General features: G+C 40.9%; 54 non-coding genes across 54 annotated transcripts; all 54 read left to right on the top strand.

Moving 5' to 3' along the window:
- The first annotated feature begins 42 nt into the window (after nt 1-42).
- On the top strand, nt 43-115 carry trnar-ucg (transfer RNA arginine (anticodon UCG)). The gene has a single exon. It is a non-coding gene; the product is annotated as a tRNA-Arg (tRNA).
- Nucleotides 116-333: 218 nt separating this feature from the next.
- Nucleotides 334-407, top strand: trnai-aau (transfer RNA isoleucine (anticodon AAU)). The gene has a single exon. It is a non-coding gene; the product is annotated as a tRNA-Ile (tRNA).
- A 969-nt stretch (nt 408-1,376) lies between these two features.
- On the top strand, nt 1,377-1,450 carry trnai-aau (transfer RNA isoleucine (anticodon AAU)). The gene has a single exon. It is a non-coding gene; the product is annotated as a tRNA-Ile (tRNA).
- Nucleotides 1,451-1,631: 181 nt separating this feature from the next.
- trnai-aau (transfer RNA isoleucine (anticodon AAU)) lies at nt 1,632-1,705 on the top strand. The gene has a single exon. It is a non-coding gene; the product is annotated as a tRNA-Ile (tRNA).
- A 416-nt stretch (nt 1,706-2,121) lies between these two features.
- trnar-ucg (transfer RNA arginine (anticodon UCG)) lies at nt 2,122-2,194 on the top strand. Its single transcript has one exon. It is a non-coding gene; the product is annotated as a tRNA-Arg (tRNA).
- A 218-nt stretch (nt 2,195-2,412) lies between these two features.
- trnai-aau (transfer RNA isoleucine (anticodon AAU)) lies at nt 2,413-2,486 on the top strand. The gene has a single exon. It is a non-coding gene; the product is annotated as a tRNA-Ile (tRNA).
- A 672-nt stretch (nt 2,487-3,158) lies between these two features.
- On the top strand, nt 3,159-3,231 carry trnar-ucg (transfer RNA arginine (anticodon UCG)). Its single transcript has one exon. It is a non-coding gene; the product is annotated as a tRNA-Arg (tRNA).
- Nucleotides 3,232-3,449: 218 nt separating this feature from the next.
- trnai-aau (transfer RNA isoleucine (anticodon AAU)) lies at nt 3,450-3,523 on the top strand. The gene has a single exon. It is a non-coding gene; the product is annotated as a tRNA-Ile (tRNA).
- Nucleotides 3,524-3,939: 416 nt separating this feature from the next.
- On the top strand, nt 3,940-4,012 carry trnar-ucg (transfer RNA arginine (anticodon UCG)). Its single transcript has one exon. It is a non-coding gene; the product is annotated as a tRNA-Arg (tRNA).
- A 225-nt stretch (nt 4,013-4,237) lies between these two features.
- Nucleotides 4,238-4,311, top strand: trnai-aau (transfer RNA isoleucine (anticodon AAU)). Its single transcript has one exon. It is a non-coding gene; the product is annotated as a tRNA-Ile (tRNA).
- Nucleotides 4,312-4,727: 416 nt separating this feature from the next.
- Nucleotides 4,728-4,800, top strand: trnar-ucg (transfer RNA arginine (anticodon UCG)). Its single transcript has one exon. It is a non-coding gene; the product is annotated as a tRNA-Arg (tRNA).
- A 225-nt stretch (nt 4,801-5,025) lies between these two features.
- Nucleotides 5,026-5,099, top strand: trnai-aau (transfer RNA isoleucine (anticodon AAU)). Its single transcript has one exon. It is a non-coding gene; the product is annotated as a tRNA-Ile (tRNA).
- Nucleotides 5,100-5,281: 182 nt separating this feature from the next.
- trnai-aau (transfer RNA isoleucine (anticodon AAU)) lies at nt 5,282-5,355 on the top strand. The gene has a single exon. It is a non-coding gene; the product is annotated as a tRNA-Ile (tRNA).
- Nucleotides 5,356-5,771: 416 nt separating this feature from the next.
- On the top strand, nt 5,772-5,844 carry trnar-ucg (transfer RNA arginine (anticodon UCG)). The gene has a single exon. It is a non-coding gene; the product is annotated as a tRNA-Arg (tRNA).
- Nucleotides 5,845-6,318: 474 nt separating this feature from the next.
- On the top strand, nt 6,319-6,392 carry trnai-aau (transfer RNA isoleucine (anticodon AAU)). The gene has a single exon. It is a non-coding gene; the product is annotated as a tRNA-Ile (tRNA).
- Nucleotides 6,393-6,797: 405 nt separating this feature from the next.
- Nucleotides 6,798-6,870, top strand: trnar-ucg (transfer RNA arginine (anticodon UCG)). The gene has a single exon. It is a non-coding gene; the product is annotated as a tRNA-Arg (tRNA).
- A 225-nt stretch (nt 6,871-7,095) lies between these two features.
- Nucleotides 7,096-7,169, top strand: trnai-aau (transfer RNA isoleucine (anticodon AAU)). Its single transcript has one exon. It is a non-coding gene; the product is annotated as a tRNA-Ile (tRNA).
- Nucleotides 7,170-7,574: 405 nt separating this feature from the next.
- On the top strand, nt 7,575-7,647 carry trnar-ucg (transfer RNA arginine (anticodon UCG)). The gene has a single exon. It is a non-coding gene; the product is annotated as a tRNA-Arg (tRNA).
- A 225-nt stretch (nt 7,648-7,872) lies between these two features.
- Nucleotides 7,873-7,946, top strand: trnai-aau (transfer RNA isoleucine (anticodon AAU)). The gene has a single exon. It is a non-coding gene; the product is annotated as a tRNA-Ile (tRNA).
- A 182-nt stretch (nt 7,947-8,128) lies between these two features.
- trnai-aau (transfer RNA isoleucine (anticodon AAU)) lies at nt 8,129-8,202 on the top strand. Its single transcript has one exon. It is a non-coding gene; the product is annotated as a tRNA-Ile (tRNA).
- A 416-nt stretch (nt 8,203-8,618) lies between these two features.
- trnar-ucg (transfer RNA arginine (anticodon UCG)) lies at nt 8,619-8,691 on the top strand. The gene has a single exon. It is a non-coding gene; the product is annotated as a tRNA-Arg (tRNA).
- A 225-nt stretch (nt 8,692-8,916) lies between these two features.
- On the top strand, nt 8,917-8,990 carry trnai-aau (transfer RNA isoleucine (anticodon AAU)). Its single transcript has one exon. It is a non-coding gene; the product is annotated as a tRNA-Ile (tRNA).
- Nucleotides 8,991-9,406: 416 nt separating this feature from the next.
- trnar-ucg (transfer RNA arginine (anticodon UCG)) lies at nt 9,407-9,479 on the top strand. Its single transcript has one exon. It is a non-coding gene; the product is annotated as a tRNA-Arg (tRNA).
- Nucleotides 9,480-9,704: 225 nt separating this feature from the next.
- Nucleotides 9,705-9,778, top strand: trnai-aau (transfer RNA isoleucine (anticodon AAU)). The gene has a single exon. It is a non-coding gene; the product is annotated as a tRNA-Ile (tRNA).
- Nucleotides 9,779-10,194: 416 nt separating this feature from the next.
- Nucleotides 10,195-10,267, top strand: trnar-ucg (transfer RNA arginine (anticodon UCG)). The gene has a single exon. It is a non-coding gene; the product is annotated as a tRNA-Arg (tRNA).
- A 225-nt stretch (nt 10,268-10,492) lies between these two features.
- trnai-aau (transfer RNA isoleucine (anticodon AAU)) lies at nt 10,493-10,566 on the top strand. The gene has a single exon. It is a non-coding gene; the product is annotated as a tRNA-Ile (tRNA).
- A 416-nt stretch (nt 10,567-10,982) lies between these two features.
- trnar-ucg (transfer RNA arginine (anticodon UCG)) lies at nt 10,983-11,055 on the top strand. The gene has a single exon. It is a non-coding gene; the product is annotated as a tRNA-Arg (tRNA).
- Nucleotides 11,056-11,770: 715 nt separating this feature from the next.
- trnar-ucg (transfer RNA arginine (anticodon UCG)) lies at nt 11,771-11,843 on the top strand. The gene has a single exon. It is a non-coding gene; the product is annotated as a tRNA-Arg (tRNA).
- A 225-nt stretch (nt 11,844-12,068) lies between these two features.
- trnai-aau (transfer RNA isoleucine (anticodon AAU)) lies at nt 12,069-12,142 on the top strand. The gene has a single exon. It is a non-coding gene; the product is annotated as a tRNA-Ile (tRNA).
- A 416-nt stretch (nt 12,143-12,558) lies between these two features.
- Nucleotides 12,559-12,631, top strand: trnar-ucg (transfer RNA arginine (anticodon UCG)). The gene has a single exon. It is a non-coding gene; the product is annotated as a tRNA-Arg (tRNA).
- A 225-nt stretch (nt 12,632-12,856) lies between these two features.
- trnai-aau (transfer RNA isoleucine (anticodon AAU)) lies at nt 12,857-12,930 on the top strand. Its single transcript has one exon. It is a non-coding gene; the product is annotated as a tRNA-Ile (tRNA).
- A 416-nt stretch (nt 12,931-13,346) lies between these two features.
- trnar-ucg (transfer RNA arginine (anticodon UCG)) lies at nt 13,347-13,419 on the top strand. Its single transcript has one exon. It is a non-coding gene; the product is annotated as a tRNA-Arg (tRNA).
- Nucleotides 13,420-13,900: 481 nt separating this feature from the next.
- trnai-aau (transfer RNA isoleucine (anticodon AAU)) lies at nt 13,901-13,974 on the top strand. The gene has a single exon. It is a non-coding gene; the product is annotated as a tRNA-Ile (tRNA).
- A 416-nt stretch (nt 13,975-14,390) lies between these two features.
- Nucleotides 14,391-14,463, top strand: trnar-ucg (transfer RNA arginine (anticodon UCG)). The gene has a single exon. It is a non-coding gene; the product is annotated as a tRNA-Arg (tRNA).
- A 225-nt stretch (nt 14,464-14,688) lies between these two features.
- Nucleotides 14,689-14,762, top strand: trnai-aau (transfer RNA isoleucine (anticodon AAU)). The gene has a single exon. It is a non-coding gene; the product is annotated as a tRNA-Ile (tRNA).
- Nucleotides 14,763-15,178: 416 nt separating this feature from the next.
- Nucleotides 15,179-15,251, top strand: trnar-ucg (transfer RNA arginine (anticodon UCG)). The gene has a single exon. It is a non-coding gene; the product is annotated as a tRNA-Arg (tRNA).
- A 225-nt stretch (nt 15,252-15,476) lies between these two features.
- On the top strand, nt 15,477-15,550 carry trnai-aau (transfer RNA isoleucine (anticodon AAU)). Its single transcript has one exon. It is a non-coding gene; the product is annotated as a tRNA-Ile (tRNA).
- Nucleotides 15,551-15,732: 182 nt separating this feature from the next.
- Nucleotides 15,733-15,806, top strand: trnai-aau (transfer RNA isoleucine (anticodon AAU)). The gene has a single exon. It is a non-coding gene; the product is annotated as a tRNA-Ile (tRNA).
- A 416-nt stretch (nt 15,807-16,222) lies between these two features.
- On the top strand, nt 16,223-16,295 carry trnar-ucg (transfer RNA arginine (anticodon UCG)). The gene has a single exon. It is a non-coding gene; the product is annotated as a tRNA-Arg (tRNA).
- A 225-nt stretch (nt 16,296-16,520) lies between these two features.
- trnai-aau (transfer RNA isoleucine (anticodon AAU)) lies at nt 16,521-16,594 on the top strand. Its single transcript has one exon. It is a non-coding gene; the product is annotated as a tRNA-Ile (tRNA).
- Nucleotides 16,595-17,010: 416 nt separating this feature from the next.
- Nucleotides 17,011-17,083, top strand: trnar-ucg (transfer RNA arginine (anticodon UCG)). The gene has a single exon. It is a non-coding gene; the product is annotated as a tRNA-Arg (tRNA).
- Nucleotides 17,084-17,564: 481 nt separating this feature from the next.
- Nucleotides 17,565-17,638, top strand: trnai-aau (transfer RNA isoleucine (anticodon AAU)). The gene has a single exon. It is a non-coding gene; the product is annotated as a tRNA-Ile (tRNA).
- A 416-nt stretch (nt 17,639-18,054) lies between these two features.
- trnar-ucg (transfer RNA arginine (anticodon UCG)) lies at nt 18,055-18,127 on the top strand. The gene has a single exon. It is a non-coding gene; the product is annotated as a tRNA-Arg (tRNA).
- Nucleotides 18,128-18,352: 225 nt separating this feature from the next.
- trnai-aau (transfer RNA isoleucine (anticodon AAU)) lies at nt 18,353-18,426 on the top strand. The gene has a single exon. It is a non-coding gene; the product is annotated as a tRNA-Ile (tRNA).
- A 416-nt stretch (nt 18,427-18,842) lies between these two features.
- trnar-ucg (transfer RNA arginine (anticodon UCG)) lies at nt 18,843-18,915 on the top strand. The gene has a single exon. It is a non-coding gene; the product is annotated as a tRNA-Arg (tRNA).
- A 225-nt stretch (nt 18,916-19,140) lies between these two features.
- trnai-aau (transfer RNA isoleucine (anticodon AAU)) lies at nt 19,141-19,214 on the top strand. Its single transcript has one exon. It is a non-coding gene; the product is annotated as a tRNA-Ile (tRNA).
- Nucleotides 19,215-19,396: 182 nt separating this feature from the next.
- On the top strand, nt 19,397-19,470 carry trnai-aau (transfer RNA isoleucine (anticodon AAU)). Its single transcript has one exon. It is a non-coding gene; the product is annotated as a tRNA-Ile (tRNA).
- A 416-nt stretch (nt 19,471-19,886) lies between these two features.
- trnar-ucg (transfer RNA arginine (anticodon UCG)) lies at nt 19,887-19,959 on the top strand. The gene has a single exon. It is a non-coding gene; the product is annotated as a tRNA-Arg (tRNA).
- A 225-nt stretch (nt 19,960-20,184) lies between these two features.
- On the top strand, nt 20,185-20,258 carry trnai-aau (transfer RNA isoleucine (anticodon AAU)). The gene has a single exon. It is a non-coding gene; the product is annotated as a tRNA-Ile (tRNA).
- A 182-nt stretch (nt 20,259-20,440) lies between these two features.
- Nucleotides 20,441-20,514, top strand: trnai-aau (transfer RNA isoleucine (anticodon AAU)). The gene has a single exon. It is a non-coding gene; the product is annotated as a tRNA-Ile (tRNA).
- Nucleotides 20,515-21,483: 969 nt separating this feature from the next.
- Nucleotides 21,484-21,557, top strand: trnai-aau (transfer RNA isoleucine (anticodon AAU)). Its single transcript has one exon. It is a non-coding gene; the product is annotated as a tRNA-Ile (tRNA).
- Nucleotides 21,558-22,271: 714 nt separating this feature from the next.
- trnai-aau (transfer RNA isoleucine (anticodon AAU)) lies at nt 22,272-22,345 on the top strand. Its single transcript has one exon. It is a non-coding gene; the product is annotated as a tRNA-Ile (tRNA).
- Nucleotides 22,346-22,761: 416 nt separating this feature from the next.
- Nucleotides 22,762-22,834, top strand: trnar-ucg (transfer RNA arginine (anticodon UCG)). Its single transcript has one exon. It is a non-coding gene; the product is annotated as a tRNA-Arg (tRNA).
- A 225-nt stretch (nt 22,835-23,059) lies between these two features.
- trnai-aau (transfer RNA isoleucine (anticodon AAU)) lies at nt 23,060-23,133 on the top strand. The gene has a single exon. It is a non-coding gene; the product is annotated as a tRNA-Ile (tRNA).
- The last annotated feature ends 388 nt before the right edge of the window (nt 23,134-23,521 follow it).

The following is a 23,521-nucleotide window of genomic DNA, read 5'->3' as shown; positions in this document are numbered from 1 at the left end:
TAAACCATTGCACTTGTGAAGTGCAACAATCCTGCATTTAGCAACCATGTGGCCTAATGGACAAGGCGTCTGACTTCGGATCAGAAGATTGAGGGTTCGAGTCCCTTCGTGGTTGATGGCTCATTATAAGAAATATGGTGTAAGCAATGTTACTTTAAAATTGAGGTCATTCCATTCATATGAGATGTCAGCGGTCTTCCCTTTAACCTAACTACGCAAGTAAAGCTGATGGGGTTTCACACCCGACTGACCATTAAATAAATTCTTACATTTTGCATGTTCTGTCCTGCTATAATTCTGGAAGTAATGGAGTTGAATTAACAAGTGAAAAAGGGCCGGTTAGCTCAGATGGTCAGAGCGTGGTGCTAATAACGCCAAGGTCATGGGTTCAATCCCCATACTGGCCAGTAATGGTTATTTAACAAAAGAATGTCTCTACAATTGCCGTTCAACTTATGATACAGTATTGATACAGATAAATATCATGGAAAAAGAGAGCTGGTTTTGAATCCCTTCAAGGTTAAAAGCTCTAACCTCATTCAAAGACACTTTGTGGAAGCCCGTTTGCTGCACAGTGTAAATAATCTATATTTCTACAATTGTTTAAGTTTCAAGCTGTAATTGTAAGTTTGAAATAGAAAGTGTTTTTCTCTGCCGGAGGATTTTGTTGGATGAGGTGGGCACTAATCCCAATGACTTTCACATCTGAAGTCAGCAGTGTACCATTTAAGCCAGCTTTGCAGTATGTCTTTGGACAAAGGATAGCTCCCTCCTCAGCATCTAAACCATTGCACTTGTGAAGTGCAACAATCCTGCATTTAGCGACCATGTGGCCTAATGGACAAGGCGTCTGACTTCGGGTCAGAAGATTGAGGGTTCGAGTCCCTTCGTGGTTGATAGCTCAAGGCTCATTATAAGAAATATGGTGTAAGCAATGTTACTTTAAAATTTAGGTCATTCCATTCATATGAGATGTCAGCGGTCTTCCCTTTAACCTAACTACGCAAGTAAAGCTGATGGGGTTTCACACCCGACTGATCATTAAATAAATTCTTGCATTTTGCACGTTCTGTCCTGCTATAATTTTGGAAGTAATGGACTTGAATTAACAAGTGAAAAGGGCAGGTTAGCTCAGATGGTCAGAGTGTGGTGCTAATAACGCCAAGGTCATGGGTTCAATCCCCATACTGGCCATCAATATGCTTTTGGAGATGCCATTGATATGAGATGTCAGCGGTCTTCCCTTTAACCTAACTACGCAAGTAAAGCTGATGGGGTTTCACACCCGATTGACCATTAAATAACTGCTTGCATTTTGCACGTTCTGTCCTGCTATAATTCTGGAAGTAATGGAGTTGAATTAACAAGTGAAAAAGGGCCGGTTAGCTCAGATGGTCAGAGCGTGGTGCTAATAACGCCAAGGTCATGGGTTCAATCCCCATACTGGCCATCAATATGCTTTTGGAGATGCCATTGATATGAGAAGTCAGCGGTCTTCCCTTTAACGTAACCAAGCAAGGAAAGCTGATAGGGCCTCACACCCGAATGGACATTAAAAAACGCCTACATTTTGCACATTCTGTCCTGGTATAATTCTGGAAGTAATGGAGTTGAATTAACAAGTGAAAAAGGGCCGGTTAGCTCAGATGGTCAGAGCGTGGTGCTAATAACGCCAAGGTCATGGGTTCAATCCCCATACTGGCCAGTAATGGTTATTTAACAAAATAATGTCTCTACAATTGCCGTTCAACTTATGATACAGTATTGATACAGATAAATATCATGGAAAAAGAGAGCTGGTTTTGAATCCCTTCAAGGTTAAATGCTCTAGCCTCATTCAAAGACACTTTGTGGAAGCCCGTTTGCTGCACAGTGTAAATAATCTATATTTCTACAATTGTTTAAGTTTCAAGCTGTAATTGTAAGTTTGAAATAGAAAGTGTTTTTCTCTGCCGGAGGATTTTGTTGGATGAGGTGGGCACTAATCCCAATGACTTTCACATGTGAAGTCAGCAGTGTACCATTTAAGCCAGCTTTGCAGTATGTCTTTGGACAAAGGATAGCTCCCTCCTCAGCATCTAAACCATTGCACTTGTGAAGTGCAACAATCCTGCATTTAGCGACCATGTGGCCTAATGGACAAGGCGTCTGACTTCGGATCAGAAGATTGAGGGTTCGAGTCCCTTCGTGGTTGATGGCTCATTATAAGAAATATGGTGTAAGCAATGTTACTTTAAAATTGAGGTCATTCCATTCATATGAGATGTCAGCGGTCTTCCCTTTAATCTAACTACGCAAGTAAAGCTGATGGGGTTTCACACCCGACTGACCATTAAATAAATTCTTGCATTTTGCACGTTCTGTCCTGCTATAATTTTGGAAGTAATGGACTTGAATTAACAAGTGAAAAAGGGCCGGTTAGCTCAGATGGTCAGAGCGTGGTGCTAATAATGCCAAGGTCATGGGTTCAATCCCCATACTGGCCATCAATATGCTTTTGGAGATGCCATTGATATGAGATGTCAGCGGTCTTCCCTTTAACCTAACTACGTAAGTAAAGCTGATGGGGTTTCACACCCGATTGACCATTAAATAAATGCTTGCATTTTGCACGTTCTGTCCTGCTATAATTCTGGAAGTAATGGAGTTGAATTAACAACTGAAAAAGGGCCGGTTAGCTCAGATGGTCAGAGAGTGGTGCTAATAACGCCAAGGTCATGGGTTCAATCCCCATACTGGCCAGTAATGGTTATTTAACAAAAGAATGTCTCTACAATTGCTGTTCAACTTATGATACAGTATTGATACAGATAAATATCATGGAAAAAGAGAGCTGGTTTTGAATCCCTTCAAGGTTAAAAGCTCTAGCCTCATTCAAAGACACTTTGTGGAAGCCTGTTTGCTGCACAGTGTAAATAATCTATATTTCTACAATTGTTTAAGTTTCAAGCTGTAATTGTAAGTTTGAAATAGAAAGTGTTTTTCTCTGCCGGAGGATTTTGTTGGATGAGGTGGGCACTAATCCCAATGACTTTCACATGTGAAGTCAGCAGTGTACCATTTAAGCCAGCTTTGCAGTATGTCTTTGGACAAAGGATAGCTCCCTCCTCAGCATCTAAACCATTGCACTTGTGAAGTGCAACAATCCTGCATTTAGCGACCATGTGGCCTAATGGACAAGGCGTCTGACTTCGGATCAGAAGATTGAGGGTTCGAGTCCCTTCGTGGTTGATGGCTCATTATAAGAAATATGGTGTAAGCAATGTTACTTTAAAATTGAGGTCATTCTATTCATATGAGATGTCAGCGGTCTTCCCTTTAACCTAACTACGCAAGTAAAGCTGATGGGGTTTCACACCCGATTGACCATTAAATAAATGCTTGCATTTTGCACGTTCTGTCCTGCTATAATTCTGGAAGTAATGGACTTGAATTAACAAGTGAAAAAGGGCCGGTTAGCTCAGATGGTCAGAGCGTGGTGCTAATAACGCCAAGGTCATGGGTTCAATCCCCATACTGGCCAGTAATGGTTATTTAACAAAAGAATGTCTCTACAATTGCCGTTCAACTTATGATACAGTATTGATACAGATAAATATCGTGGAAAAAGAGAGCTGGTTTTGAATCCCTTCAACGTTAAATGCTCTAGCCTCATTGAAAGACACTTTGTAGAAGCCCGTTTGCTGCACAGTGTAAATAATCTATATTTCTACAATTGTTTAAGTTTCAAGCTGTAATTGTAAGTTTGAAATAGAAAGTGTTTTTCTCTGCCGGAGGATTTTGTTGGATGAGGTGGGCACTAATCCCAATGACTTTCACATGTGAAGTCAGCAGTGTACCATTTAAGCCAGCTTTGCAGTATGTCTTTGGACAAAGGATAGCTCCCTCCTCAGCATCTAAACCATTGCACTTGTGAAGTGCAACAATCCTGCATTTAGCGACCATGTGGCCTAATGGACAAGGCGTCTGACTTCGGATCAGAAGATTGAGGGTTCGAGTCCCTTCGTGGTTGATAGCTCAAGGCTCATTATAAGAAATATGGTGTAAGCAATGTTACTTTAAAATTGAGGTCATTCCATTCATATGAGATGTCAGCAGTCTTCCCTTTAACCTAACTACGCAAGTAAAGCTGATGGGGTTTCACACCCGACTGACCATTAAATAAATTCTTGCATTTTGCACGTTGTGTCCTGCTATAATTTTGGAAGTAATGGACTTGAATTAACAAGTGAAAAAGGGCCGGTTAGCTCAGATGGTCAGAGCGTGGTGCTAATAACGCCAAGGTCATGGGTTCAATCCCCATACTGGCCAGTAATGGTTATTTAACAAAAGAATGTCTCTACAATTGCCGTTCAACTTATGATACAGTATTGATACAGATAAATATCATGGAAAAAGAGAGCTGGTTTTGAATCCCTTCAATGTTAAAAGCTCTAGCCTCATTCTAAGACACTTTGTGGAAGCCCGTTTGCTGCACAGTGTAAATAATCTATATTTCTACAATTGTTTAAGTTTCAAGCTGTAATTGTAAGTTTGAAATAGAAAGTGTTTTTCTCTGCCGGAGGATTTTGTTAGATGAGGTGGGCACTAATCCCAATGACTTTCACATGTGAAGTCAGCAGTGTACCATTTAAGCCAGCTTTGCAGTATGTCTTTGGACAAAGGATAGCTCCCTCCTCAGCATCTAAACCATTGCACTTGTGAAGTGCAACAATCCTGCATTTAGCGACCATGTGGCCTAATGGACAAGGCGTCTGACTTCGGATCAGAAGATTGAGGGTTCGAGTCCCTTTGTGGTTGATAGCTCAAGGCTCATTATAAGAAATATGGTGTAAGCAATGTTACTTTAAAATTGAGGTCATTCCATTCATATGAGATGTCAGCTGTCTTCCCTTTAACCTAACTACGCAAGTAAAGCTGATGGGGTTTCACACCCGACTGACCATTAAATAAATTCTTGCATTTTGCACGTTGTGTCCTGCTATAATTTTGGAAGTAATGGACTTGAATTAACAAGTGAAAAAGGGCTGGTTAGCTCAGATGGTCAGAGCGTGGTGCTAATAACGCCAAGGTCATGGGTTCAATCCCCATACTGGCCATCAATATGCTTTTGGAGATGCCATTGATATGAGATGTCAGCGGTCTTCCCTTTAACCTAACTACGCAAGTAAAGCTGATGGGGTTTCACACCCGATTGACCATTAAATAAATGCTTGCATTTTGCACGTTCTGTCCTGCTATAATTCTGGAAGTAATGGAGTTGAATTAACAAGTGAAAAAGGGCCGGTTAGCTCAGATGGTCAGAGCGTGGTGCTAATAACGCCAAGGTCATGGGTTCAATCCCCATACTGGCCAGTAATGGTTATTTAACAAAAGAATGTCTCTACAATTGCCGTTCAACTTATGATACAGTATTGATACAGATAAATATCATGGAAAAAGAGAGCTGGTTTTGAATCCCTTCAAGGTTAAATGCTCTAGCCTCATTCAAAGACACTTTGTGGAAGCCCGTTTGCTGCACAGTGTAAATAATCTATATTTCTACAATTGTTTAAGTTTCAAGCTGTAATTGTAAGTTTGAAATAGAAAGTGTTTTTCTCTGCCGGAGGATTTTGTTGGATGAGGTGGGCACTAATCCCAATGACTTTCACATGTGAAGTCAGCAGTGTACCATTTAAGCCAGCTTTGCAGTATGTCTTTGGACAAAGGATAGCTCCCTCCTCAGCATCTAAACCATTGCACTTGTGAAGTGCAACAATCCTGCATTTAGCGACCATGTGGCCTAATGGACAAGGCGTCTGACTTCGGATCAGAAGATTGAGGGTTCGAGTCCCTTCGTGGTTGATGGCTCATTATAAGAAATATGGTGTAAGCAATGTTACTTTAAAATTGAGGTCATTCCATTCATATGAGATGTCAGCGGTCTTCCCTTTAACCTAACTACGCAAGTAAAGCTGATGGGGTTTCACACCCGACTGACCATTAAATAAATTCTTGCATTTTGCACGTTCTGTCCTGCTATAATTTTGGAAGTAATGGACTAGAATTAACAAGTGAAAAAGGGCCGGTCAGCTCAGATGGTCAGAGCGTGGTGCTAATAATGCCAAGGTCATGGGTTCAATCCCCATACTGGCCATCAATATGCTTTTGGAGATGCCATTGATATGAGATGTCAGCGGTCTTCCCTTTAACCTAACTACGCAAGTAAAGCTGATGGGGTTTCACACCCGATTGACCATTAAATAAATGCTTGCATTTTGCACGTTCTGTCCTGCTATAATTCTGGAAGTAATGGACTTGAATTAACAAGTGAAAAAGGGCCGGTTAGCTCAGATGGTCAGAGCGTGGTGCTAATAACACCAAGGTCATGGGTTCAATCCCCATACTGGCCAGTAATGGTTATTTAACAAAAGAATGTCTCTACAATTGCCGTTCAACTATTGATACAGATAAATATCGTGGAAAAAGAGAGCTGGTTTTGAATTCCTTCAAGGTTAAATGCTCTAGCCTCATTCAAAGACACTTTGTGGAAGCCCGTTTGCTGCACAGTGTAAATAATCTATATTTCTACAATTGTTTAAGTTTCAAGCTGTAATTGTAAGTTTGAAATAGAAAGTGTTTTTCTCTGCCGGAGGATTTTGTTGGATGAGGTGGGCACTAATCCCAATGACTTTCACATGTGAAGTCAGCAGTGTACCATTTAAGCCAGCTTTGCAGTATGTCTTTGGACAAAGGATAGCTCCCTCCTCAGCATCTAAACCATTGCACTTGTGAAGTGCAACAATCCTGCATTTAGCGACCATGTGGCCTAATGGACAAGGCTTCTGACTTCGGATCAGAAGATTGAGGGTTCGAGTCCCTTCGTGGTTGATAGCTCTAGGCTCATTATAAGAAATATGGTGTAAGCAATGTTACTTTAAAATTGAGGTCATTCCATTCATATGAGATGTCAGCTGTCTTCCCTTTAACCTAACTACGCAAGTAAAGCTGATGGGGTTTCACACCCGATTGACCATTAAATAAATGCTTGCATTTTGCACGTTCTGTCCTGCTATAATTCTGGAAGTAATGGACTTGAATTAACAAGTGAAAAAGGGCCGGTTAGCTCAGATGGTCAGAGCGTGGTGCTAATAACACCAAGGTCATGGGTTCAATCCCCATACTGGCCAGTAATGGTTATTTAACAAAAGAATGTCTCTACAATTGACGTTCAACTATTGATACAGATAAATATTGTGGAAAAAGAGAGCTGGTTTTGAATTCCTTCAACGTTAAATGCTCTAGGCTCATTCAAAGACACTTTGTGGAAGCCCGTTTGCTGCACAGTGTAAATAATCTATATTTCTACAATTGTTTAAGTTTCAAGCTGTAATTGTAAGTTTGAAATAGAAAGTGTTTTTCTCTGCCGGAGGATTTTGTTGGATGAGGTGGGCACTAATCCCAATGACTTTCACATGTGAAGTCAGCAGTGTACCATTTAAGCCAGCTTTGCAGTATGTCTTTGGACAAAGGATAGCTCCCTCCTCAGCATCTAAACCATTGCACTTGTGAAGTGCAACAATCCTGCATTTAGCGACCATGTGGCCTAATGGACAAGGCGTCTGACTTCGGATCAGAAGATTGAGGGTTCGAGTCCCTTCGTGGTTGATAGCTCAAGGCTCATTATAAGAAATATGGTGTAAGCAATGTTACTTTAAAATTGAGGTCATTCCATTCATATGAGATGTCAGCGGTCTTCCCTTTAACCTAACTACGCAAGTAAAGCTGATGGGGTTTCACACCCGACTGACCATTAAATAAATTCTTGCATTTTGCACTTTCTGTCCTGCTATAATTTTGGAAGTAATGGACTTGAATTAACAAGTGAAAAAGGGCCGGTTAGCTCAGATGGTCAGAGCGTGGTGCTAATAACGCCAAGGTCATGGGTTCAATCCCCATACTGGCCATCAATATGCTTTTGGAGATGCCATTGATATGAGATGTCAGCGGTCTTCCCTTTAACCTAACTACGCAAGTAAAGCTGATGGGGTTTCACACCCGATTGACCATTAAATAAATGCTTGCATTTTGCACGTTCTGTCCTGCTATAATTCTGGAAGTAATGGAGTTGAATTAACAAGTGAAAAAGGGCCGGTTAGCTCAGATGGTCAGAGCGTGGTGCTAATAACGCCAAGGTCATGGGTTCAATCCCCATACTGGCCAGTAATGGTTATTTAACAAAAGAATGTCTCTACAATTGCCGTTCAACTTATGATACAGTATTGATACAGATAAATATCATGGAAAAAGAGAGCTGGTTTTGAATCCCTTCAAGGTTAAAAGCTCTAGCCTCATTCAAAGACACTTTGTGGAAGGCCGTTTGCTGCACAGTGTAAATAATCTATATTTCTACAATTGTTTAAGTTTCAAGCTGTAATTGTAAGTTTGAAATAGAAAGTGTTTTTCTCTGCCGGAGGATTTTGTTGGATGAGGTGGGCACTAATCCCAATGACTTTCACATGTGAAGTCAGCAGTGTACCATTTAAGCCAGCTTTGCAGTATGTCTTTGGACAAAGGATAGCTCCCTCCTCAGCATCTAAACCATTGCACTTGTGAAGTGCAACAATCCTGCATTTAGCGACCATGTGGCCTAATGGACAAGGCGTCTGACTTCGGATCAGAAGATTGAGGGTTCGAGTCCCTTCGTGGTTGATAGCTCAAGGCTCATTATAAGAAATATGGTGTAAGCATTGTTACTTTAAAATTGAGGTCATTCCATTCATATGAGATGTCAGCGGTCTTCCCTTTAACCTAACTACGCAAGTAAAGCTGATGGGGTTTCACACCCGACTGACCATTAAATAAATTCTTGCATTTTGCACGTTCTGTCCTGCTATAATTTTGGAAGTAATGGAGTTGAATTATCAAGTGAAAAAGGGCCGGTTAGCTCAGATGGTCAGAGCGTGGTGCTAATAACGCCAAGGTCATGGGTTCAATCCCCATACTGGCCAGTAATGGTTATTTAACAAAAGAATGTCTCTACAATTGCCGTTCAACTTATGATACAGTATTGATACAGATAAATATCATGGAAAAAGAGAGCTGGTTTTGAATCCCTTCAAGGTTAAAAGCTATAGCCTCATTCAAAGACACTTTGTGGAAGCCCGTTTGCTGCACAGTGTAAATAATCTATATTTCTACAATTGTTTAAGTTTCAAGCTGTAATTGTAAGTTTGAAATAGAAAGTGTTTTTCTCTGCCGGAGGATTTTGTTGGATGAGGTGGGCACTAATCCCAATGACTTTCACATGTGAAGTCAGCAGTGTACCATTTAAGCCAGCTTTGCAGTATGTCTTTGGACAAAGGATAGCTCCCTCCTCAGCATCTAAACCATTGCACTTGTGAAGTGCAACAATCCTGCATTTAGCGACCATGTGGCCTAATGGACAAGGCGTCTGACTTCGGATCAGAAGATTGAGGGTTCGAGTCCCTTCGTGGTTGATAGCTCAAGGCTCATTATAAGAAATATGGTGTAAGCAATGTTACTTTAAAATTGAGGTCATTCCATTCATATGAGATGTCAGCGGTCTTCCCTTTAACCTAACTACGCAAGTAAAGCTGATGGGGTTTCACACCCGACTGACCATTAAATAAATGCTTGCATTTTGCACGTTCTGTCCTGCTATAATTTTGGAAGTAATGGACTTGAATTAACAAGTGAAAAAGGGCCGGTTAGCTCAGATGGTCAGAGCGTGGTGCTAATAACGCCAAGGTCATGGGTTCAATCCCCATACTGGCCAGTAATGGTTATTTAACAAAAGAATGTCTCTACAATTGCCGTTCAACTTATGATACAGTATTGATACAGATAAATATCATGGAAAAAGATAGCTGGTTTTGAATCCCTTCAAGGTTAAAAGCTCTAGCCTCATTCAAAGACACTTTGTGGAAGCCCGTTTGCTGCACAGTGTAAATAATCTATATTTCTACAATTGTTTAAGTTTCAAGCTGTAATTGTAAGTTTGAAATAGAAAGTGTTTTTCTCTGCCGGAGGATTTTGTTGGATGAGGTGGGCACTAATCCCAATGACTTTCACATGTGAAGTCAGCAGTGTACCATTTAAGCCAGCTTTGCAGTATGTCTTTGGACAAAGGATAGCTCCCTCCTCAGCATCTAAACCATTGCACTTGTGAAGTGCAACAATCCTGCATTTAGCGACCATGTGGCCTAATGGACAAGGCGTCTGACTTCGGATCAGAAGATTGAGGGTTCGAGTCCCTTCGTGGTTGATAGCTCAAGGCTCATTATAAGAAATATGGTGTAAGCAATGTTACTTTAAAATTGAGGTCATTCCATTCATATGAGATGTCAGCGGTCTTCCCTTTAACCTAACTACGCAAGTAAAGCTGATGGGGTTTCACACCCGACTGACCATTAAATAAATTCTTGCATTTTGCACGTTCTGTCCTGCTATAATTTTGGAAGTAATGGACTTGAATTAACAAGTGAAAAAGGGCCGGTTAGCTCAGATGGTCAGAGCGTGGTGCTAATAACGCCAAGGTCATGGGTTCAATCCCCATACTGGCCAGTAATGGTTATTTAACAAAAGAATGTCTCTACAATTGCCGTTCAACTTATGATACAGTATTGATACAGATAAATATCATGGAAAAAGAGAGCTGGTTTTGAATCCCTTCAAGGTTAAAAGCTCTAGCCTCATTCAAAGACACTTTGTGGAAGCCCGTTTGCTGCACAGTGTAAATAATCTATATTTCTACAATTGTTTAAGTTTCAAGCTGTAATTGTAAGTTTGAAATAGAAAGTGTTTTTCTCTGCCGGAGGATTTTGTTGGATGAGGTGGGCACTAATCCCAATGACTTTCACATGTGAAGTCAGCAGTGTACCATTTAAGCCAGCTTTGCAGTATGTCTTTGGACAAAGGATAGCTCCCTCCTCAGCATCTAAACCATTGCACTTGTGAAGTGCAACAATCCTGCATTTAGCGACCATGTGGCCTAATGGACAAGGCGTCTGACTTCGGATCAGAAGATTGAGGGTTCGAGTCCCTTCGTGGTTGATAGCTCAAGGCTCATTATAAGAAATATGGTGTAAGCAATGTTACTTTAAAATTGAGGTCATTCCATTCATATGAGATGTCAGCGGTCTTCCCTTTAACCTAACTACGCAAGTAAAGCTGATGGGGTTTCACACCCGACTGACCATTAAATAAATGCTTGCATTTTGCACGTTCTGTCCTGCTATAATTTTGGAAGTAATGGACTTGAATTAACACGTGAAAAAGGGCCGGTTAGCTCAGATGGTCAGAGCATGGTGCTAATAATGCCAAGGTCATGGGTTCAATCCCCATACTGGCCAGTAATGGTTATTTAACAAAAGAATGTCTCTACAATTGCCGTTCAACTTATGATACAGTATTGATACAGATAAATATCATGGAAAAAGAGAGCTGGTTTTGAATCCCTTCAAGGTTAAAAGCTCTAGCCTCATTCAAAGACACTTTGTGGAAGCCCGTTTGCTGCACAGTGTAAATAATCTATATTTCTACAATTGTTTAAGTTTCAAGCTGTAATTGTAAGTTTGAAATAGAAAGTGTTTTTCTCTGCCGGAGGATTTTGTTGGATGAGGTGGGCACTAATCCCAATGACTTTCACATGTGAAGTCAGCAGTGTACCATTTAAGCCAGCTTTGCAGTATGTCTTTGGACAAAGGATAGCTCCCTCCTCAGCATCTAAACCATTGCACTTGTGAAGTGCAACAATCCTGCATTTAGCGACCATGTGGCCTAATGGACAAGGCGTCTGACTTCGGATCAGAAGATTGAGGGTTCGAGTCCCTTCGTGGTTGATAGCTCAAGGCTCATTATAAGAAATATGGTGTAAGCAATGTTACTTTAAAATTGAGGTCATTCCATTCATATGAGATGTCAGCGGTCTTCCCTTTAACCTAACTACGCAAGTAAAGCTGATGGGGTTTCACACCCGACTGACCATTAAATAAATTCTTGCATTTTGCACGTTCTGTCCTGCTATAATTTTGGAAGTAATGGACTTGAATTAACAAGTGAAAAAGGGCCGGTTAGCTCAGATGGTCAGAGCATGGTGCTAATAACGCCGAGGTCATGGGTTCAATCCCCATACTGGCCAGTAATGGTTATTTAACAAAAGAATGTCTCTACAATTGCCGTTCAACTTATGATACAGTATTGATACAGATAAATATCATGGAAAAAGAGAGCTGGTTTTGAATCCCTTCAAGGTTAAAAGCTCTAGCCTCATTCAAAGACACTTTGTGGAAGGCCGTTTGCTGCACAGTGTAAATAATCTATATTTCTACAATTGTTTAAGTTTCAAGCTGTAATTGTAAGTTTGAAATAGAAAGTGTTTTTCTCTGCCGGAGGATTTTGTCGGATGAGGTGGGCACTAATCCCAATGACTTTCACATGTGAAGTCAGCAGTGTACCATTTAAGCCAGCTTTGCAGTATGTCTTTGGACAAAGGATAGCTCCCTCCTCAGCATCTAAACCATTGCACTTGTGAAGTGCAACAATCCTGCATTTAGCGACCATGTGGCCTAATGGACAAGGCGTCTGACTTCGGATCAGAAGATTGAGGGTTCAAGTCCCTTCGTGGTTGATAGCTCAAGGCTCATTATAAGAAATATGGTGTAAGCAATGTTCCTTTAAAATTGAGGTCATTCCATTCATATGAGATGTCAGCGGTCTTCCCTTTAACCTAACTACGCAAGTAAAGCTGATGGGGTTTCACACCCGATTGACCATTAACTAAATGCTTGCATTTTGCACGTTCTGTCCTGCTATAATTTTGGAGGTAATGGACTTGAATTAACCAGTGAAAAAGGGCCGGTTAGCTCAGATGGTCAGAGTGTGGTGCTAATAACGCCAAGGTCATGGGTTCAATCCCCATACTGGCCAGTAATGGTTATTTAACAAAAGAATGTCTCTACAATTGCCGTTCAACTTATGATACAGTATTGATACAGATAAATATCATGGAAAAAGAGAGCTGGTTTTGAATCCCTTCAAGGTTAAAAGCTCTAGCCTCATTCAAAGACACTTTGTGGAAGCCCGTTTGCTGCACAGTGTAAATAATCTATATTTCTACAATTGTTTAAGTTTCAAGCTGTAATTGTAAGTTTGAAATAGAAAGTGTTTTTCTCTGCCGGAGGATTTTGTTGGATGAGGTGGGCACTAATCCCAATGACTTTCACATGTGAAGTCAGCAGTGTACCATTTAAGCCAGCTTTGCAGTATGTCTTTGGACAAAGGATAGCTCCCTCCTCAGCATCTAAACCATTGCACTTGTGAAGTGCAACAATCCTGCATTTAGCGACCATGTGGCCTAATGGACAAGGCGTCTGACTTCGGATCAGAAGATTGAGGGTTCGAGTCCCTTCGTGGTTGATAGCTCAAGGCTCATTATAAGAAATATGGTGTAAGCAATGTTCCTTTAAAATTGAGGTCATTCCATTTATATGAGATGTCAGCGGTCTTCCCTTTAACCTAACTACGCAAGTAAAGCTGATGGGGTTTCACACCCGACTGACCATTAAATAAATTCTTGCATTTTGCACGTTGTGTCCTGCTATAATTTTGGAAGTAATGGACTTGAATTAACAAGTGAAAAAGGGCCGGTTAGCTCAGATGGTCAGAGCGTGGTGCTAATAAGGCCAAGGTCATGGGTTCAATCCTCATACTGGCCATCAATATGCTTTTGGAGATGCCATTGATATGAGATGTCAGCGGTCTTCCCTTTAACCTAACTACGCAAGTAAAGCTGATGGGGTTTCACACCCGATTGACCATTAAATAAATGCTTGCATTTTGCACGTTCTGTCCTGCTATAATTCTGGAAGTAATGGAGATGAATTAACAAGTGAAAAAGGGCCGGTTAGCTCAGATGGTCAGAGCGTGGTGCTAATAATGCCAAGGTCATGGGTTCAATCCCCATACTGGCCAGTAATGGTTATTTAACAAAAGAATGTCTCTACAATTGCCGTTCAACTTATGATACAGTATTGATACAGATAAATATCATGGAAAAAGAGAGCTTGTTTTGAATCCCTTCAAGGTTAAAAGCTCTAGCCTCATTCAAAGACACTTTGTGGAAGCCCGTTTGCTGCACAGTGTAAATAATCTATATTTCTACAATTGTTTAAGTTTCAAGCTGTAATTGTAAATTTGAAATAGAAAGTGTTTTTCTCTGCCGGAGGATTTTGTTGGATGAGGTGGGCACTAATCCCAATGACTTTCACATGTGAAGTCAGCAGTGTACCATTTAAGCCAGCTTTGCAGTATGTCTTTGGACAAAGGATAGCTCCCTCCTCAGCATCTAAACCATTGCACTTGTGAAGTGCAACAATCCTGCATTTAGCGACCATGTGGCCTAATGGACAAGGCGTCTGACTTCGGATCAGAAGATTGAGGGTTCGAGTCCCTTCGTGGTTGATAGCTCAAGGCTCATTATAAGAAATATGGTGTAAGCAATGTTACTTTAAAATTGAGGTCATTCCATTCATATGAGATGTCAGCGGTCTTCCCTTTAACCTAACTACGCAAGTAAAGCTGATGGGGTTTCACACCCGATTGACCATTAAATAAATGCTTGCATTTTGCACGTTCTGTCCTGCTATAATTCTGGAAGTAATGGAGTTGAATTAACAAGTGAAAAAGGGCCGGTTAGCTCAGATGGTCAGAGCGTGGTGCTAATAACGCCAAGGTCATGGGTTCAATCCCCGTACTGGCCAGTAATGGTTATTTAACAAAAGAATGTCTCTACAATTGCCGTTCAACTTATGATACAGTATTGATACAGATAAATATCATGGAAAAAGAGAGCTGGTTTTGAATCCCTTCAAGGTTAAAAGCTCAAGCCTCATTCAAAGACACTTTGTGGAAGGCCGTTTGCTGCACAGTGTAAATAATCTATATTTCTACAATTGTTTAAGTTTCAAGCTGTAATTGTAAGTTTGAAATAGAAAGTGTTTTTCTCTGCCGGAGGATTTTGTTGGATGAGGTGGGCACTAATCCCAATGACTTTCACATGTGAAGTCAGCAGTGTACCATTTAAGCCAGCTTTGCAGTATGTCTTTGGACAAAGGATAGCTCCCTCCTCAGCATCTAAACCATTGCACTTGTGAAGTGCAACAATCCTGCATTTAGCGACCATGTGGCCTAATGGACAAGGCGTCTGACTTCGGATCAGAAGATTGAGGGTTCGAGTCCCTTCGTGGTTGATAGCTCAAGGCTCATTATAAGAAATATGGTGTAAGCATTGTTACTTTAAAATCGAGGTCATTCCATTCATATGAGATGTCAGCGGTCTTCCCTTTAACCTAACTACGCAAGTAAAGCTGATGGGGTTTCACACCCGACTGACCATTAAATAAATTCTTGCATTTTGCACGTTCTGTCCTGCTATAATTTTGGAAGTAATGGACTTGAATTAACAAGTGAAAAAGGGCCGGTTAGCTCAGATGGTCAGAGCGTGGTGCTAATAACGCCAAGGTCATGGGTTCAATCCCCATACTGGCCATCAATATGCTTTTGGAGATGCCATTGATATGAGATGTCAGCGGTCTTCCCTTTAACCTAACTACGCAAGTAAAGCTGATGGGGTTTCACACCCGATTGACCATTAAATAAATGCTTGCATTTTGCACGTTCTGTCCTGCTATAATTCTGGAAGTAATGTAGTTGAATTAACAAGTGAAAAAGGGCCGGTTAGCTCAGATGGTCAGAGCATGGTGCTAATAACGCCAAGGTCATGGGTTCAATCCCCATACTGGCCAGTAATGGTTATTTAACAAAAGAATGTCTCTACAATTGCCGTTCAACTTATGATACAGTATTGATACAGATAAATATCATGGAAAAAGAGAGCTGGTTTTGAATCCCTTCAAGGTTAAATGCTCTAGCCTCATTCAAAGACACTTTGTGGAAGCCCGTTTGCTGCACAGTGTAAATAATCTATATTTCTACAATTGTTTAAGTTTCAAGCTGTAATTGTAAGTTTGAAATAGAAAGTCTTTTTCTCTGCCGGAGGATTTTGTTGGATGAGGTGGGCACTAATCCCAATGACTTTCACATGTGAAGTCAGCAGTGTACCATTTAAGCCAGCTTTGCAGTATGTCTTTGGACAAAGGATAGCTCCCTCCTCAGCATCTAAACCATTGCACTTGTGAAGTGCAACAATCCTGCATTTAGCGACCATGTGGCCTAATGGACAAGGCGTCTGACTTCGGATCAGAAGATTGAGGGTTCGAGTCCCTTCGTGGTTGATAGCTCAAGGCTCATTATAAGAAATATGGTGTAAGCAATGTTACTTTAAAATTGAGGTCATTCCATTCATATGAGATGTCAGCGGTCTTCCCTTTAACCTAACTACGCAAGTAAAGCTGATGGGGTTTCACACCCGACTGACCATTAAATAAATTCTTTCATTTTGCACGTTCTGTCCTGCTATAATTTTGGAAGTAATGGACTTGAATTAACAAGTGAAAAAGGGCCGGTTAGCTCAGATGGTCAGAGCGTGGTGCTAATAACGCCAAGGTCATGGGTTCAATCCCCATACTGGCCAGTAATGGTTATTTAACAAAAGAATGTCTCTACAATTGCCGTTCAACTTATGATACAGTATTGATACAGATAAATATCATGGAAAAAGAGAGCTGGTTTTGAATCCCTTCAAGGTTAAAAGCTCTAGCCTCATTCAAAGACACTTTGTGGAAGGCCGTTTGCTGCACAGTGTAAATAATCTATATTTCTACAATTGTTTAAGTTTCAAGCTGTAATTGTAAGTTTGAAATAGAAAGTGTTTTTCTCTGCCGGAGGATTTTGTTGGATGAGGTGGGCACTAATCCCAATGACTTTCACATGTGAAGTCAGCAGTGTACCATTTAAGCCAGCTTTGCAGTATGTCTTTGGACAAAGGATAGCTCCCTCCTCAGCATCTAAACCATTGCACTTGTGAAGTGCAACAATCCTGCATTTAGCGACCATGTGGCCTAATGGACAAGGCGTCTGACTTCGGATCAGAAGATTGAGGGTTCGAGTCCCTTCGTGGTTGATAGCTCAAGGCTCATTATAAGAAATATGGTGTAAGCATTGTTACTTTAAAATTGAGGTCATTCCATTCATATGAGATGTCAGCGGTCTTCCCTTTAACCTAACTACGCAAGTAAAGCTGATGGGGTTTCACACCCGACTGACCATTAAATAAATTCTTGCATTTTGCACGTTCTGTCCTGCTATAATTTTGGAAGTAATGGACTTGAATTAACAAGTGAAAAAGGGCCGGTTAGCTCAGATGATCAGAGCGTGGTGCTAATAACGCCAAGGTCATGGGTTCAATCCCCATACTGGCCATCAATATGCTTTTGGAGATGCCATTGATATGAGATGTCAGCGGTCTTCCCTTTAACCTAACTACGCAAGTAAAGCTGATGGGGTTTCACACCCGATTGACCATTAAATAAATGCTTGCATTTTGCACGTTCTGTCCTGCTATAATTCTGGAAGTAATGGAGTTGAATTAACAAGTGAAAAAGGGCCGGTTAGCTCAGATGGTCAGAGCGTGGTGCTAATAACGCCAAGGTCATGGGTTCAATCCCCATACTGGCCAGTAATGGTTATTTAACAAAAGAATGTCTCTACAATTGCCGTTCAACTTATGATACAGTATTGATACAGATAAATATCATGGAAAAAGAGAGCTGGTTTTGAATCCCTTCAAGGTTAAAAGCTCTAGCCTCATTCAAAGACACTTTGTGGAAGGCCGTTTGCTGCACAGTGTAAATAATCTATATTTCTACAATTGTTTAAGTTCCAAGCTGTAATTGTAAGTTTGAAATAGAAAGTGTTTTTCTCTGCCGGAGGATTTTGTTGGATGAGGTGGGCACTAATCCCAATGACTTTCACATGTGAAGTCAGCAGTGTACCATTTAAGCCAGCTTTGCAGTATGTCTTTGGACAAAGGATAGCTCCCTCCTCAGCATCTAAACCATTGCACTTGTGAAGTGCAACAATCCTGCATTTAGCGACCATGTGGCCTAATGGACAAGGCGTCTGACTTCGGATCAGAAGATTGAGGGTTCGAGTCCCTTCGTGGTTGATAGCTCAAGGCTCATTATAAGAAATATGGTGTAAGCATTGTTACTTTAAAATTGAGGTCATTCCATTCATATGAGATGTCAGCGGTCTTCCCTTTAACCTAACTACGCAAGTAAAGCTGATGGGGTTTCACACCCGACTGACCATTAAATAAATTCTTGCATTTTGCACGTTGTGTCCTGCTATAATTTTGGAAGTAATGGACTTGAATTAACAAGTGAAAAAGGGCCGGTTAGCTCAGATGGTCAGAGCGTGGTGCTAATAACGCCAAGGTCATGGGTTCAATACCCATACTGGCCAGTAATGGTTATTTAACAAAAGAATGTCTCTACAATTGCCGTTCAACTTATGATACAGTATTGATACAGATAAATATCATGGAAAAAGAGAGCTGGTTTTGAATCCCTTCAAGGTTAAAAGCTCTAGCCTCATTCAAAGACGCTTTGTGGAAGCCCGTTTGCTGCACAGTGTAAATAATCTATATTTCTACAATTGTTTAAGTTTCAAGCTGTAATTGTAAGTTTGAAATATAAAGTGTTTTTCTCTGCCGGAGGACTTTGTTGGATGAGGTGGGCACTAATCCCAATGACTTTCACATGTGAAGTCAGCAGTGTACCATTTAAGCCAGCTTTGCAGTATGTCTTTGGACAAAGGATAGCTCCCTCCTCAGCATCTAAACCATTGCACTTGTGAAGTGCAACAATCCTGCATTTAGCGACCACGTGGCCTAATGGACAAGGCGTCTGAATTCGGATCAGAAGATTGAGGGTTCGATTCCCTTCGTGGTTGATAGCTCAAGGCTCATTATAAGAAATATGGTGTAAGCAATGTTACTTTAAAATTGAGGTCATTCCATTCATATGAGATGTCAGCGGTCTTCCCTTTAACCTAACTACGCAAGTAAAGCTGATGGGGTTTCACACCCGACTGACCATTAAATAAATTCTTGCATTTTGCACGTTCTGTCCTGCTATAATTTTGGAAGTAATGGACTTGAATTAACAAGTGAAAAAGGGCCGGTTAGCTCAGATGGTCAGAGCGTGGTGCTAATAACGCCAAGGTCATGGGTTCAATCCCCATACTGGCCATCAATATGCTTTTGGAGATGCCATTGATATGAGATATCAGCGGTCTTCCCTTTAACCTAACTACGCAAGTAAAGCTGATGGGGTTTCACACCCGATTGACCATTAAATAAATGCTTGCATTTTGCACGTTCTGTCCTGCTATAATTCTGGAAGTAATGGAGTTGAATTAACAAGTGAAAAAGGGCCGGTTAGCTCAGATGGTCAGAGCGTGGTGCTAATAACGCCAAGGTCATGGGTTCAATCCCCATACTGGCCAGTAATGGTTATTTAACAAAAGAATGTCTCTACAATTGCCGTTCAACTTATGATACAGTATTGATACAGATAAATATCATGGAAAAAGAGAGCTGGTTTTGAATCCCTTCAAGGTTAAAAGCTCTAGCCTCATTCAAAGATGCTTTGTGGAAGCCCGTTTGCTGCACAGTGTAAATAATCTATATTTCTACAATTGTTTAAGTTTCAAGCTGTAATTGTAAGTTTGAAATATAAAGTGTTTTTCTCTGCCGGAGGACTTTGTTGGATGAGGTGGGCACTAATCCCAATGACTTTCACATGTGAAGTCAGCAGTGTACCATTTAAGCCAGCTTTGCAGTATGTCTTTGGACAAAGGATAGCTCCCTCCTCAGCATCTAAACCATTGCACTTGTGAAGTGCAACAATCCTGCATTTAGCGACCACGTGGCCTAATGGACAAGGCGTCTGACTTCGGATCAGAAGATTGAGGGTTCGAGTCCCTTCGTGGTTGATAGCTCAAGGCTCATTATAAGAAATATGGTGTAAGCAATGTTACTTTAAAATTGAGGTCATTCCATTCATATGAGATGTCAGCGGTCTTCCCTTTAACCTAACTACGCAAGTAAAGCTGATGGGGTTTCACACCCGACTGACCATTAAATAAATTCTTGCATTTTGCACGTTCTGTCCTGCTATAATTTTGGAAGTAATGGACTTGAATTAACAAGTGAAAAAGGGCCGGTTAGCTCAGATGGTCAGAGCGTGGTGCTAATAACGCCAAGGTCATGGGTTCAATCCCCATACTGGCCATCAATATGCTTTTGGAGATGCCATTGATATGAGATGTCAGCGGTCTTCCCTTTAACCTAACTACGCAAGTAAAGCTGATGGGGTTTCACACCCGATTGACCATTAAATAAATGCTTGCATTTTGCACGTTCTGTCCTGCTATAATTCTGGAAGTAATGGAGTTGAATTAACAAGTGAAAAAGGGCCGGTTAGCTCAGATGGTCAGAGCGTGGTGCTAATAACGCCAAGGTCATGGGTTCAATCCCCATACTGGCCAGTAATGGTTATTTAACAAAAGAATGTCTCTACAATTGCCGTTCAACTTATGATACAGTATTGATACAGATAAATATCATGGAAAAAGAGAGCTGGTTTTGAATCCCTTCAAGGTTAAATGCTCTAGCCTCATTCAAAGACACTTTGTGGAAGCCCGTTTGCTGCACAGTGTAAATAATCTATATTTCTACAATTGTTTAAGTTTCAAGCTGTAATTGTAAGTTTGAAATAGAAAGTGTTTTTCTCTGCCGGAGGATTTTGTTGGATGAGGTGGGCACTAATCCCAATGACTTTCACATGTGAAGTCAGCAGTGTACCATTTAAGCCAGCTTTGTAGTATGTCTTTGGACAAAGGATAGCTCCCTCCTCAGCATCTAAACCATTGCACTTGTGAAGTGCAACAATCCTGCATTTAGCGACCATGTGGCCTAATGGACAAAGCGTCTGACTTCGGATCAGAAGATTTAGGTTTCGAGTCCCTTCGTGGTTGATAGCTCAAGGCTCATTATAAGAAATATGGTGTAAGCAATGTTACTTTAAAATTGAGGTCATTCCATTCATATGAGATGTCAGCGGTCTTCCCTTTAACCTAACTACGCAAGTAAAGCTGATGGGGTTTCACACCCGACTGACCATTAAATAAATTCTTACATTTTGCATGTTCTGTCCTGCTATAATTTTGGAAGTAATGGACTTGAATTAACAAGTGAAAAAGGGCCGGTTAGCTCAGATTGTCAGAGCGTGGTGCAAAAACGCCAAGGTCATGGGTTCAATCCCCATACTGGCCATCAATATGCTTTTGGAGATGCCATTGATATGAGATGTCAGCGGTCTTCCCTTTAACCAAACTACGCAAGTAAAGCTGATGGGGTTTCACACCCGATTGACCATTAAATAAATGCTTGCATTTTGCACGTTCTGTCCTGCTATAATTCTGGAAGTAATGGAGTTGAATTAACAAGTGAAAAAGGGCCGGTTAGCTCAGATGGTCAGAGCGTGGTGCTAATAACGCCAAGGTCATGGGTTCAATCCCCATACTGGCCAGTAATGGTTATTTAACAAAAGAATGTCTCTACAATTGCCGTTCAACTTATGATACAGTATTGATACAGATAAATATCATGGAAAAAGAGAGCTGGTTTTGAATCCCTTCAAGGTTAAAAGCTCTAGCCTCTTTCAAAGACACTTTGTGGAAGCCCGTTTGCTGCACAGTGTAAATAATCTATATTTCTACAATTGTTTAAGTTTCAAGCTGTAATTGTAAATTTGAAATAGAAAGTGTTTTTCTCTGCCGGAGGATTTTGTTGGATGAGGTGGGCACTAATCCCAATGACTTTCACATGTGAAGTCAGCAGTGTACCATTTAAGCCAGCTTTGCAGTATGTCTTTGGACAAAGGATAGCTCCCTCCTCAGCATCTAAACCATTGCACTTGTGAAGTGCAACAATCCTGCATTTAGCGACCATGTGGCCTAATGGACAAGGCGTCTGACTTCGGATCAGAAGATTGAGGGTTCGAGTCACTTCGTGGTTGATAGCTCAAGGCTCATTATAAGAAATATGGTGTAAGCAATGTTACTTTAAAATTGAGGTCATTCCATTCATATGAGATGTCAGCGGTCTTCCCTTTAACCTAACTACGCAAGTAAAGCTGATGGGGTTTCACACCCGATTGACCATTAAATAAATGTTTGCATTTTGCACGTTCTGTCCTGCTATAATTTTGGAAGTAATGGACTTGAATTAACAAGTGAAAAAGGGCCGGTTAGCTCAGATGGTCAGAGTGTGGTGCTAATAACGCCAAGGTCATGGGTTCAATCCCCATACTGGCCAGTAATGGTTATTTAACAAAAGAATGTCTCTACAATTGCCGTTCAACTTATGATACAGTATTGATACAGATAAATATCATGGAAAAAGAGAGCTGGTTTTGAATCCCTTCAAGGTTAAAAGCTCTAGCCTCATTCAAAGACACTTTGTGGAAGCCCGTTTGCTGCACAGTGTAAATAATCTATATTTCTACAATTGTTTAAGTTTCAAGCTGTAATTGTAAGTTTGAAATAGAAAGTGTTTTTCTCTGCCGGAGGATTTTGTTGGATGAGGTGGGCACTAATCCCAATGACTTTCACATGTGAAGTCAGCAGTGTACCATTTAAGCCAGCTTTGCAGTATGTCTTTGGACAAAGGATAGCTCCCTCCTCAGCATCTAAACCATTGCACTTGTGAAGTGCAACAATCCTGCATTTAGCGACCATGTGGCCTAATGGACAAGGCGTCTGACTTCGGATCAGAAGATTGAGGGTTCGAGTCCCTTCGTGGTTGATAGCTCAAGGCTCATTATAAGAAATATGGTGTAAGCAATGTTACTTTAAAATTGAGGACATTCCATTCATATGAGATGTCAGCGGTCTTCCCTTTAACCTAACTACGCAAGTAAAGCTGATGGGGTTTCACACCCGACTGACCATTAAATAAATTCTTGAATTTTGCACGTTCTGTCCTGCTATAATTTTGGAAGTAATGGACTTGAATTAACAAGTGAAAAAGGGCCGGTTAGCTCAGATGGTCAGAGCGTGGTGCTAATAACGCCAAGGTCATGGGTTCAATCCCCATACTGGCCAGTAATGGTTATTTAACAAAAGAATGTCTCTACAATTGCCGTTCAACTTATGATACAGTATTGATACAGATAAATATCATGGAAAAAGAGAGCTGGTTTTGAATCCCTTCAAGGTTAAAAGCTCTAGCCTCATTCAAAGACACTTTGTGGAAGCCCGTTTGCTGCACAGTGTAAATAATCTATATTTCTACAATTGTTTAAGTTTCAAGCTGTAATTGTAAGTTTGAAATAGAAAGTGTTTTTCTCTGCCGGAGGATTTTGTTGGATGAGGTGGGCACTAATCCCAATGACTTTCACATGTGAAGTCAGCAGTGTACCATTTAAGCCAGCTTTGCAGTATGTCTTTGGACAAAGGATAGCTCCCTCCTCAGCATCTAAACCATTGCACT

Source organism: Anarhichas minor, unplaced genomic scaffold (genome assembly GCF_050575085.1).
Source record: "Anarhichas minor isolate MPS153535 unplaced genomic scaffold, ASM5057508v1 ptg000040l, whole genome shotgun sequence".
NCBI classification, from domain to species: domain Eukaryota; kingdom Metazoa; phylum Chordata; class Actinopteri; order Perciformes; family Anarhichadidae; genus Anarhichas; species Anarhichas minor.
The sequence above is the reverse complement of the archived record's forward strand: the minus strand, read 5'-3'. Positions and strand labels throughout refer to the sequence as shown.